Below are 11,022 nucleotides of genomic sequence, written 5' to 3'. Positions count from 1 at the left end.
AAATAGGAATTTCCATTTTGAAATCTCTGGAAGCTACAGAAGCAAACAAACTCAGTGATGAATTATCATTTTTTAAGCCTTGCATTTAAAACAACCTGCTCACTGATACCCTTGAATTTATTACTTTTTAGGGTTATAGCATCTGAGACCATCTGTCACTATCACTTTCAGCTGTGATGATTACTGCATTATAGAGGCTTTAGAGTTTCAAAAGGGAAGATTTAATTCTTTCAAGAGGAAACATAGATAATATCCCTCCAAGCAGAAAGTCCAACAAGTCACTAAGTTCTCATTAGATGGATTTTCTGTAGGAGAGAATTTTGCACGTTGGCCTGAAGCTGCCTCAGATGTGCACTTCTGGTCCCTGGCACTTTCTATCACAGACAGAGAGTGAAGATGGTGATCGCGTTCTGGTTGCAGATTAGCTTGAAACAAGATTTCACTAAGTCACGAGTGCTAGAGGGTTTCTCTGGGTTATTGTAGTCATGACTTGTTACTGCAGGATGCAGATTGTTCTACACAGGCTCCCAGGCATTAACGAGGCTACAGAAAGTAATCTTTTTGGCAGCAGCAGCCTTTGTTGATTGCAAAAACTGTAAATGCCAGGGGCTACTCCAGCCAAATAGCATATTTCATCCTTTGGAGTCCTGAGAGTGCAGGCAGGCTTGGTCAGGCCTCAGTGACTTATTTAATCTCAAATAAGGGAAGCAGAGTCAGCACTGGTGCTGTTGAACTGGCTGTTATCTCCTATGTCAAACTATTCACACCAAACAATTCTTATAAGGAGAGAAAAATTTGTCACTACAAAATAATGCTTCTGGCTTTAAAGTATCACTTTAGCTATAAAGTAAATTCTTTTAGCTTACAGAGCACTTCAACTTTGACCTTTTATGATTTTGATGCATGGGAATGATTCTAGAAACTCTTAATATCTGATTTGTTCTTTTATGATTTTGATGCATGGAAATGATTCTAGAAACTTAATATCTGATTTGTTCTTCTCTTTGCCTTCAACCACATGCATGTAGAATATATTAAATATCTAAACTAATGATATGTTGCAAAAGAATGTAATTTAAGTATTAATGAATTATCAAACATCTATGTGGCTTTTCTTAATAACTGAGCAAGGCTGAAAAACCCCCACATTTAGATTCTGGAGACAAAACAATTTAGCAATTACTGTGTAGTTCCTTCTCTGCAGTTTATATTAATATAATAATTACTGATTAACTAAAAATATACCATCATACTAGCTCTACCAAATGGCTGAGGAACAGACTGCGAAGTCATTACCCATCATGAATTCAATGTAGGAAAAGGAGTATTTCACAACTGTTCTGTTCCATCCACTCATCTTTCATCTGCCCTTTCTTAGCCTGGGCTAATTCAGAAACCTGTTTCATGGATCGAGTCTTCAGCACAAATGGAGCCGTTTGTAAGTTCCTTAAGATCACTCACACAAAAACTCACACACACTCACAGAGGAGAAGAGTAGGGCAGAAGGTCAAATAACTTCAAAACCAGAATATTATTTCCCAGTCCCTGCAGCATTAATAAGTGGGATGGTCATTGGTGCGTCGGCCTTTGCATATCAGGGGAAATCACACTACACTGTTGGCAGACTATGCCTGTCATGGGATAGAAGTGGACTGACTTCCCAGATATAAAAAACAGATCATGCAGCAATGACTCAGAGCTGAGTACAAACACACGCAGAAGGTGAGGGGGATTCTGAGGGAGCTGTTGCTTTACAAAGTACTTGTTGAAGTCTACTGAGTGACCATTTACCCCTCACACTGCTAAGATGATCAACAGTTGGCAGTTCCATCTCAAAAAGGTCTATTTACCAGGGAATATCTGTCTATATATATTTACCTTCATGGCAGAAATTGGCACACTTCAAAAGCCCTTACCTGTATCATAAATAGACTAAAAGTAAAATTTGCTTCTTTTTAGAGGCCTGAATTTGTTGTTACATCCTGACATCTATGAATCTAATCATGGCATGTGGTAAAAATACAAACAGTAGAACAGCTCTCAAATTTACCAGCTTGACTTGGACAGTAAAACCAGAATTAATTCTGTTCTTTTTTATCATCCTCTCTGTTCTTTCCCATGTATATACACTGCAATCTTTAGGTTCCACCCATAATAAAAGATTTTCTATTCTTGTTCATCAGATTACCTCATTTAAACACTTCTGTCACTGCTGCTTTTTGTACAATTAGCTTTACCCTAAGTGAGAAGTAGAAATCTAAATTGCCTGTTACTCTCATGCCCAAGACAGTCGGATTAGTTGGGAATACTGGGAACACTTCCTGAAATTTTTCTTCCAGTAGGTCTATAACAAGGACTTCAAACCTTAAGAATTTAGGGTATCTGTATAAAATTTTTAAATCCAGCTGGGACATCTTTCCTGAAAGAAGGGCTGTGACTTTCAAATCATTCCCCCAAACCTCTTTCAAAGCCTGTTTCACAGTTATTTCCTCTTTTTTTCTTTGTGTGCCTAACAGCTGCCAGGTCTCTGCATTGTACCATTCTCCCATGCTTCTCTTCTGCACCCCTTTATCATTCTCTGATTTCAGCACTGAAAGATAAACTCTACTGAGACTTGCATGCCTGTCGTTAAGTCTGCAAATAAGGAGCTTGATTTTTAAAGGCACTGAACACTTTCTACTTCCACTGGAGCCAGTGGAGTTGCTCTAGAATTTCTTCACTGGCGATTTGTGAGAAGAGTGTGGTGACATCAAACGCCAGCTTTACCATGGTGGACAGGAAAAGAGCAAACCAGCCCAAATGTTGTTGATGTACTGACAGCAAAATGGTCTTACTTGCTAATGGTTTCATGCTTCTACATGATGATTTAAAAAAAAAGAAAAGACACATCTCAATTTCAGTTTATTAGCATAAGTACACTGATTGGATTAGAATTATGTGATACTTCATATAAAATAAGGAATAAGTCTGGTCCTGAGACTGTGGTGGGAGTATTTAACATGAGCCTAAGTCCTGTCAAAGATTCTGGGAGACAAGAGCTGAATTTCTGTGGGACAGGCCAAGTTTTGAACAAAGTTAATTTAAGCCTCAGTTAATCTCAGGCTGATGCTCAGGCAAATCTTGGCTGATGCAGAAATTCTTTTCATGGCACAGAAAAGTCAGCAAGGGCTCTCTTTCTTTCTGCAGACAAAAATTAGCACGTCCTCTCATTTCTTTGGAAAGACTTCACTCCTGCTGGCCCAAAGCAGCTACTTAGACATGAGAAAAGGTAAAACCCCAGACATGACCTGCTTAATGAAATGCCTATCAGTTTCTGGCAGATCTGAATGATCCGAGAACAAAACAGCAACAGAGGGGAAGAATCAAGAGTCAGGAGAGAGTTCCTCAAATGTGATAAATGAGGGACAGAATATAAAATTATCTACATATCTTCTTTGCATCACTATCTCACAGTTCACTAACCCCAGTTACCCTGCTCAGTTTGTAAGAGTCTCCTCCTGTTTGGAAGAACCTGCAAGTCCTGCGTTAAATTGGCCATGAGTGCACCAACAAGACCTGCAACATCTTCCCTCACTGAACAGGGTTTAGCATCTTGTGTTCAGGTTCACCTCTGTGCAGCAGTGAAACCTTGCATTATTCTGCTGTGAAAACAACTATGCTGTGAGAAAGAGCTGTGAGAAGCTTTGTCTGGGGCCTGCACCTTATGCTCAGGAGCCGTGTTTCAGCTCAGGCCCTTGTTCCTTGCCTGAGCTACATGGTAGGTACGCCTGTGCCCAGCCATGGATCCTGACCTTGCCTTGCTGATGCAACCTCCTGGCTTGACCTCAGATCTGCTTCATCACTACAGGCATTTTTGGTGATCATTGTCAGCTGAGCTTAGTTACTGCTCTGCTCTTCTTGTTTAGGTGCATTGGTCTGCCCCTGTCATGCTTTGAGGATGCTGCCCCTGCCTGCCCTGCCATCATCATCAGCACTCAGCTTGCCTTCCCTTGTGGAGCAGCCTGCTCTTGCTGCTCCCTGACAGGAAACTTAGTTCAGATTAAATTTAGCCTCATCCTCTGGCCCAAGTGCTTTTACTACATGTGTGGTTCAAAACTTTCTAAAGAAAAACTGTTGTGCTGGAAAATTGGATGTATCCCACCCAGTAGGCCAGAACTTATTGCCCTCATTTAAGTGCTAGAGTGATTTATGAAGAAGAGCTTCCAGCTGAGTTTTCTCCAACTAGATCTAGTTTCTGTGCACCTAAGCCATAGTGAGAAATTACCAAAAGCTGGTAAATGGAAATGGGATTTGCTTCAAAACTGCACCAAACCATTCTCTTGGACAGCCTTTGTGATCCAAAATGCACCAGCTAAACACATTGACTAAGAAAGATGTTGATTTCTATGTGAGGCTCCACAAAGGAGAAAGGCTTTCTTCCCAAGTGTCCCGTAAGCCTTTTCCCTGAACACTTCAAGATTCTAATGAGGTAAAACATGTCTATGCTCCCTCAGAAATGCTAGAACCTAATTCATTGTAACTGTGTAGTTACAGAGTATGCAACATAGTAGTAAGGCACATAGTGACTATAGCAAACAAGGATTACTACAAATCTGGCAATTAAACAGCAGTGCACAAGAAGACCCAAATCTGAGGCTGTGTTCTGAAATGCTGAAGCAAAATTTTGCTTTCTACTTTGGTAAAGCCTCAACGGTAGTAATATGAAGAATGTCAATGCATGGAAACCAAAATTCACATTAGGCAATGTTCTCCTTTTCCTAGAAACCACTCATGGAAACCATGCCCAAATCTAATTTACAGAGTTGTCCTGTGTAATGGTGCAGACTGAAAGGTAGACTTGCAGCTACAAACTGCCCATGCCCTAAAACAATCCACCATTCAGAAGATGGGCTTATCTGCAAGGACAAAATTGGAACATCCAAAGGTTTAAGCATGTGTATGAAAGTAAGAATCAAACACATGTGAAGTGTCACATAGTAAAATCCTTTGTGTTTTATTTGCAATGCAGTCTTGCACATCTCAGGCATAATGAATTACTTCCTGTTTGTTCTTTTATGTAGTAAGATCTTTTGCCTGCAGCTTGGCTATTCACTGGTATTTTTTTCAGTGAAGCCCTAAAAACAGGGAGAGAAAATAATCTATTCATTAACTCCAGTGATTGTAGAGAAGTGTCAGTCTCTGACCGCAGCCAAGATGAGGGATGGTAGCTAGAAAAAGGTTACATCAGGTCAGTCATTTGGGCTCTTTTCTCAAAGTGTGGGCTAAACAGCTGTTCATGGGATTACTCACAAACAAGACTGTAAAAAAAAAGACATTCAAAAGGTAATCTGCATACTATTGTCAGAACAAAACTAAATCCCCCAATTTTGAATAATCTGTAGTGTTTGTTATGATGCCTTTGCTCTGGCAACAGTCCCAAAGTTAATTACCTTTTTTTATTCCAGTTTTTCACACATCATTTCAACTATAGTGTTAGTAATTTTACCTTTGATGCTCTTTTTAGCTGCTCACCAGTTCTGGCAGCCATCTTCTGGGAATTCTGAGATCTGGCTGTAAATTACAGTGCTACAGGCAGACTGCTCAGAAAGAAAGCATGGTCAAGGAATGCGGTGCTAGACTATGTTCTTGACAGGGATTTTTCAGTAGGTTTTGACTTAGGTTGGGCTAAACATTTCACTCTCTTTCCTTGACTGGAGCCAACATTTTTATGATTAGATGCCTTAAGGAACTGTGCTACACTGAAAAAAAAAAAAAAAAAAAAAAAAAGCATGGTTCTTTGATGCACAGAAAAAAAAAAAGAAAAACTGTCATGTTGGTTGAGACTCATTAATAGTTCTACTTCTCAATTTTTTATAACTTTGCTGTGTGTTTTGGGAAAATGGGACATGAGGAAAAAAAGCATCAAGGCAAAGCTAGTGACTGCACTGCGTTGTGTCTGCTTTTTAGACTAACAAGTTTGCTGTGACAAAACAATGAAAAGTTTATACTGAGATCAGATCATCTTGGCCTTTAGTCATTTGAACACTGATGCACTAAAAATTGTGTATTGAATTTACAGGTTATGTATATATGTACTGAAAATATAAGATAGATTGTAAAATAGAATAAAGATGTGTTCTGTACAATAGCCTTAACTGGACTGCAAGATTTCCAGCTAGATTTATATAAGCAAGAAACTCCATTAAACCAAAGCTTTATATGATCTTTACCATCAGCATCCAGAAATTTTTAAACTAGGCTACACTTTTTGTCATCTGAGGACCTTCCAGTAGAGCATGAAGCAATTTGATTAACATCTGTCACAACTTTTTCTTCTCATACTCTTAAATCTTGCACACTGTGTCATGAAGCCATCAACAAGGTGGAACACAGAACTTTTTTTCAGGTTTAGGTTCTCTGTATAATCCATGGAGACAGAGGGATTCATGCCTAAGGGATCCACACAAGCCAGCTGACTGGCTCTGACAGGCAGCTAGTTTACCTAATCAAAAAGGAAAAAAAAAAAAAAAAAAAAAAAAGCAGAGATGCCTGTCTTACATTTTACCCTCTTTAAAGCCTGGATGCCTTACCCTAACGAAGAAGAAGGTGCTTGGCTCCCTTTGGGCTCCTGCATTCTCTCCCAGGGTCAGATGCCAAAGGCAGTATCTCACAGAAAAAGAGGACAGAAATAGATTGTATGTGACAGTTCAGTTACTGAAGTGGGAGCTTCTGGTTCAGCTTTCTGTTGATACACTTCTTATGAAGGAAAATGTTTTGTCCATCTGACTCCAGAAATCCCAAAAGAAGTGCAAGCCTTACCAAAGCAAAGTGTGTTGTATTGCATTGGAGATGAAGACTGTGTAAAAGGATATATTTTGCTATAGTAACCTTTTCCCACCTTCTTGGGAAGGAGCTGGACCATTCATAGTTTTTTGGGGGGTGCAATAATTTGGAAGCCACCAGGCTGCAGCATTCTTGTGTAAAAGACTGTGGGGCACACTGTTCTTACACTTCATGTGAAACTACTAGAGAGACAATAAACATGCCTCTAATCTACTGATCTGGCTACCTGCTTGGGCAGAAAGAAACTGCAGGTCACTATCCATATTTCAATGGGAATGCCGTCAAAGCTGAGTCTTTTGAATCCTGGTCAAGTACTCCAGTGAATACCTGTCCTACTTGTCCAATATTTTAAGTAGTTCTTCCCTCCTGATATCATACCCTGAACCATGATGGTTTTTAGACAACTTTCATACTCCGTTTCCTAACAAGGCTCTTTAAATAGTGTTCTGTATGTTAACCTCTCCTTTTCTCATAATTCTAATAGACCTTCTTTCCAGCATCAGTTCCAGCTTGAATTAAATTTTTCTTTAACATAGGTAAGCAGAAGTGAGGCATTATCAACACAAGATGCTTCTTCTGCTGGAAGCATTCTGGGATTATTATGGTTTTTAATGCTAGAGAATCAGGACCCTGTTTATTCCAAGTTGGGCTACATCAAATAATGGATCATTCTGCATTTATTGAACTGGATGTCTCAGCTGGGGCATCTCCAATGTTGTCTGTTTTGCAAAAGGTCTCCTAAATGAGTAAAGCTTCAGTGTGGTTGTGATTTGCCTCATGTATATGCCAAGACCCTAGGAAAAAAAAAAAAAAGAATTATATTAGAGGAAGGCCAAGTATTTGTAGCAACTTTTGATGAAACTCATAGCAAAAATATGCCTTTCATTAATAACTTTTTATTTCTGCTAGTTGTAACATTTTCCACAGGTTATGTCTGGTATTTTTCAATTAAATTGAAAATAAAAACCAACCATCTTACTTCTCACAGATGTTTTCTCTTACCACATGCTTATATTTTTGTTCTGCCTGTTTTTCCCACCTCTCTGTTGATCTTTGTGCTTATTCTTGGCTCTTACCTTATCTTGGTCCAGTACTTCAAGCGCTCTTCCATGTGCTTGGCATTAGGGCCCTGCCAAAGTAGAAACATAAATCCCAACATGGCTGGAGCATTGGACTAGAAATATTTTTAGGATATAGGATGTACTTCTGCTTCATAAGCCTTCTCACAAAGTAGAGCCTCACTCTAACCTGAGTGTCTGCATGTGATTAAAAATTAAATTATTTTATAAATAACCTCAAAAGAAGAAAGAACTTTTGCCTGCTTCTCAGTGTAGGAACTGCTTTCTCAGTTACCAAGCAGAGCGCCTGGTAAAAGTAGCTGGTTCTTGCCACTGTTGAATGGGCAGAGCAAGAAATTTCACAAATTTAAGGACTTGCTCTAAAAAAGCTGTATGCAGATGCATTGGAAATGAGGAATGGATTTTGAACATTAATGTTTATATAAACAACAAATAATTGCTGGAAAACCTTAAAATGGCTTTTAACAAAAATAAAAAGATATACAGCCTTCAGCAAGCATAAAGATCAGTTAAAAGAAATGCATCTTTTTTTTCATTCCAAAACATTAAGGAAGACTGATTCCAGAGAGATATATCAAGCATCTCCTTAACCTGAAAACTACACTTCAGTGCAAAACTAACCCAGTGGGAGGTATAGATTGCCATTTTCATTTTTCAGCAGTTAAAGCACTTGGAATAGTACTAACAATAGTAATAGTAGTATTCCTGTGTCTTGTAATTAGTGAAATGCAGGGCTTGTTGGAGTGCTATTGTGCAAAGTTTACATATTAACTGTAAGAAAAAAAATCTAAAGACCACTTGAAATTGTAGTTTAATTTCTCTACATCCTTTACAGTCTGGGAAATTATCTAGACAGAGTAAGGAGTTTTGCTCTTAAGGAAATTCACTGCTGAGCTTCTCTCAGTACTGTTAAATATAGGGCACAATTTCAGTCACTAAAATGTGATTGTCCTTTCTGCCAGGCACACACCTGCCCCTGAGCCTTTTTTCTGCCCATGCTGTGTGCTGAAATGAAAAGATATTTGCGTGCTGTTAAAAAAAATAAAGAGGAATTTTCTGCTGTGAGAAGTGATGAAGATCACTCAAACGTATATTAGGGGTTGGCCTCTGCCTTTAATATCAGGGTCAATTTACACTGGGATAAAAAGGGTGCTGCAGTTAAGTTAGGCCTCTGGCAAATATTTCAACTGTCTATAAATAAACACTTTGTGACCTTTTTAGTACTCTTCATTGTCTTGTATGCAGTCTGTCTCTGTGACACCTCTGTGCAAGGTAATGGAGAAAAATGATAATTCTGCAAATAAATTCCTTTTATACTAACTTTTATTTTATTTCCCCTTAGTCAAGCATAAACCTTCACTTGGCGTTGTCATATGTGATTATTGATCTCGGTCTGACAGCATAACTCCAGCCAAACAGTCCAGGAATAACTAAAATGTTGAGTCATTCTTTTTTCATGCTTTTAATTTAAATTTTATTTTAAAGTAGAGTAGCAAAGAATGGAGAAAAATGTAGCAAATTACTGAGTTTAAAGCTTATTATCAAAGCAGAATCATGTTTTTTATGGCTCAGAAGCCCAGGAGCCCTGCTGGAAGAACAGTGTACATGTGCCATAGACCTCTTCACACCTGGAGGGTTTGACATACTGTGCTGATTAAGTAAAGACAAAAAGACAAAAGACACTAAAATTGGAGCAGAATTGGAGCACTGACAATGTTGAATGAAGTCTGGCAGAAGCATCCCTTCACCATGATCTGGTGACTTGCCCTGCATGTTGGAGGAGGCTGACATCCCTTCCCTATCTTCTCTACCTTCATCAATTCTTGCACAATCAAAATTGTGTGTTCTGTAAGTTTTATTCATGAAGTTGTGTACCTTGTGGCAGGCTGCAGTCTTGTTTTGACATATGGCCCTATGGTGGTTTGACCTTGGCTAAATGCCAGGTACCCACCAAGTCACTCTATCACTTCCCCCCCCTTCGCCCTTTTTTCTCAACAGGGCAAGAGGGGAAAGAAAATAAGACAGGAAAAAAAACCCCAACAAACCAACAAAAGCATATATATTAAAACAAAAGCAGTTTTAATATAAGCAAAGCGAAACAAAGGTCTGTGCACAGAAGCAAAAAGAAAACAGATTTATTCTCTACTTCCCATGAACAGGCGATGTCGGGCCTTCTCAGGAAGCAGGGCTCCAATACGCGTAGTGGTTGCCTCGGAGGACCAAGGGTGACCCCACCCCCTTCCTCCTTTCTCCCAGCTTTATACTGAGCAGACGTCATATGGTATGGAATATCCCTTTGGTCAGTTCGGGTCAGCTGTCCTGGTTGTGTCCCCTCCCAAGATCTTGCCCACCCCGTCCCACTGTGGGGGGGAAATGTCAGAAAGAGCCTTGGTGCTGTGTAAGCACTACTCAGCAGCAGCCACAACACCAGTGTGCTATCAACACCCTGCCAGCTCCTAACATAAAACACAGCACCATGAGGGATGCTATAGGGGAAAACCAATTCCGGCTCAGCCAGACCCGGTACAGGCCGTCTGTAGTAAAGAAAATATTTCTGCAAGTTCAGTATAATGAGGAAAGACTCATCTTTTTCAAAAGCACTGTGGATGTCCTGGAGGCTTATTTATGAACTGAAATTTTTATTGTAACTATTGCAAAAGCCAAAGCTTTTACTCCATTGATTTCTGAGGTAATTTGCTTGAGTAAAACATGTGATGAAGCTTGAGTAAAGATATGATATAAATCACACATTTCTAACTTGAAGCACAGCTGGATCAAGGCTTTGCAGAAGTAGAATCACAGAACTGTAGCATCATAGAATCATAGAATCATTGAATTCTAGGTTGGAAAAGACCTTTAAGATCATCAAGTCCAAGACAACCTAGCACTGCCAAGTCCACCGCTCAACCATGTCCCTAAGCACCATATCTACATGTCTTTTAAATACCTCCAGGGATGGTGACTCAACCACTTTCCTGGGCAGTCTGTTCCAGTGCTCAACAACCCCTTCAGTGAAGAAATTTTTCCTAATATCCAATCTAAACCTCTCCTGGTGCAACTTGAGGCTATTTCCTCTTGTCCTATTGTTTCTTACTTGGGAGAAGAGACTGACACTCACCTT

This window comes from Strix aluco, chromosome 1 (genome assembly GCF_031877795.1).
Source record: "Strix aluco isolate bStrAlu1 chromosome 1, bStrAlu1.hap1, whole genome shotgun sequence".
NCBI lineage: Eukaryota > Metazoa > Chordata > Aves > Strigiformes > Strigidae > Strix > Strix aluco.
This window is presented reverse-complemented; position numbering follows the sequence as displayed.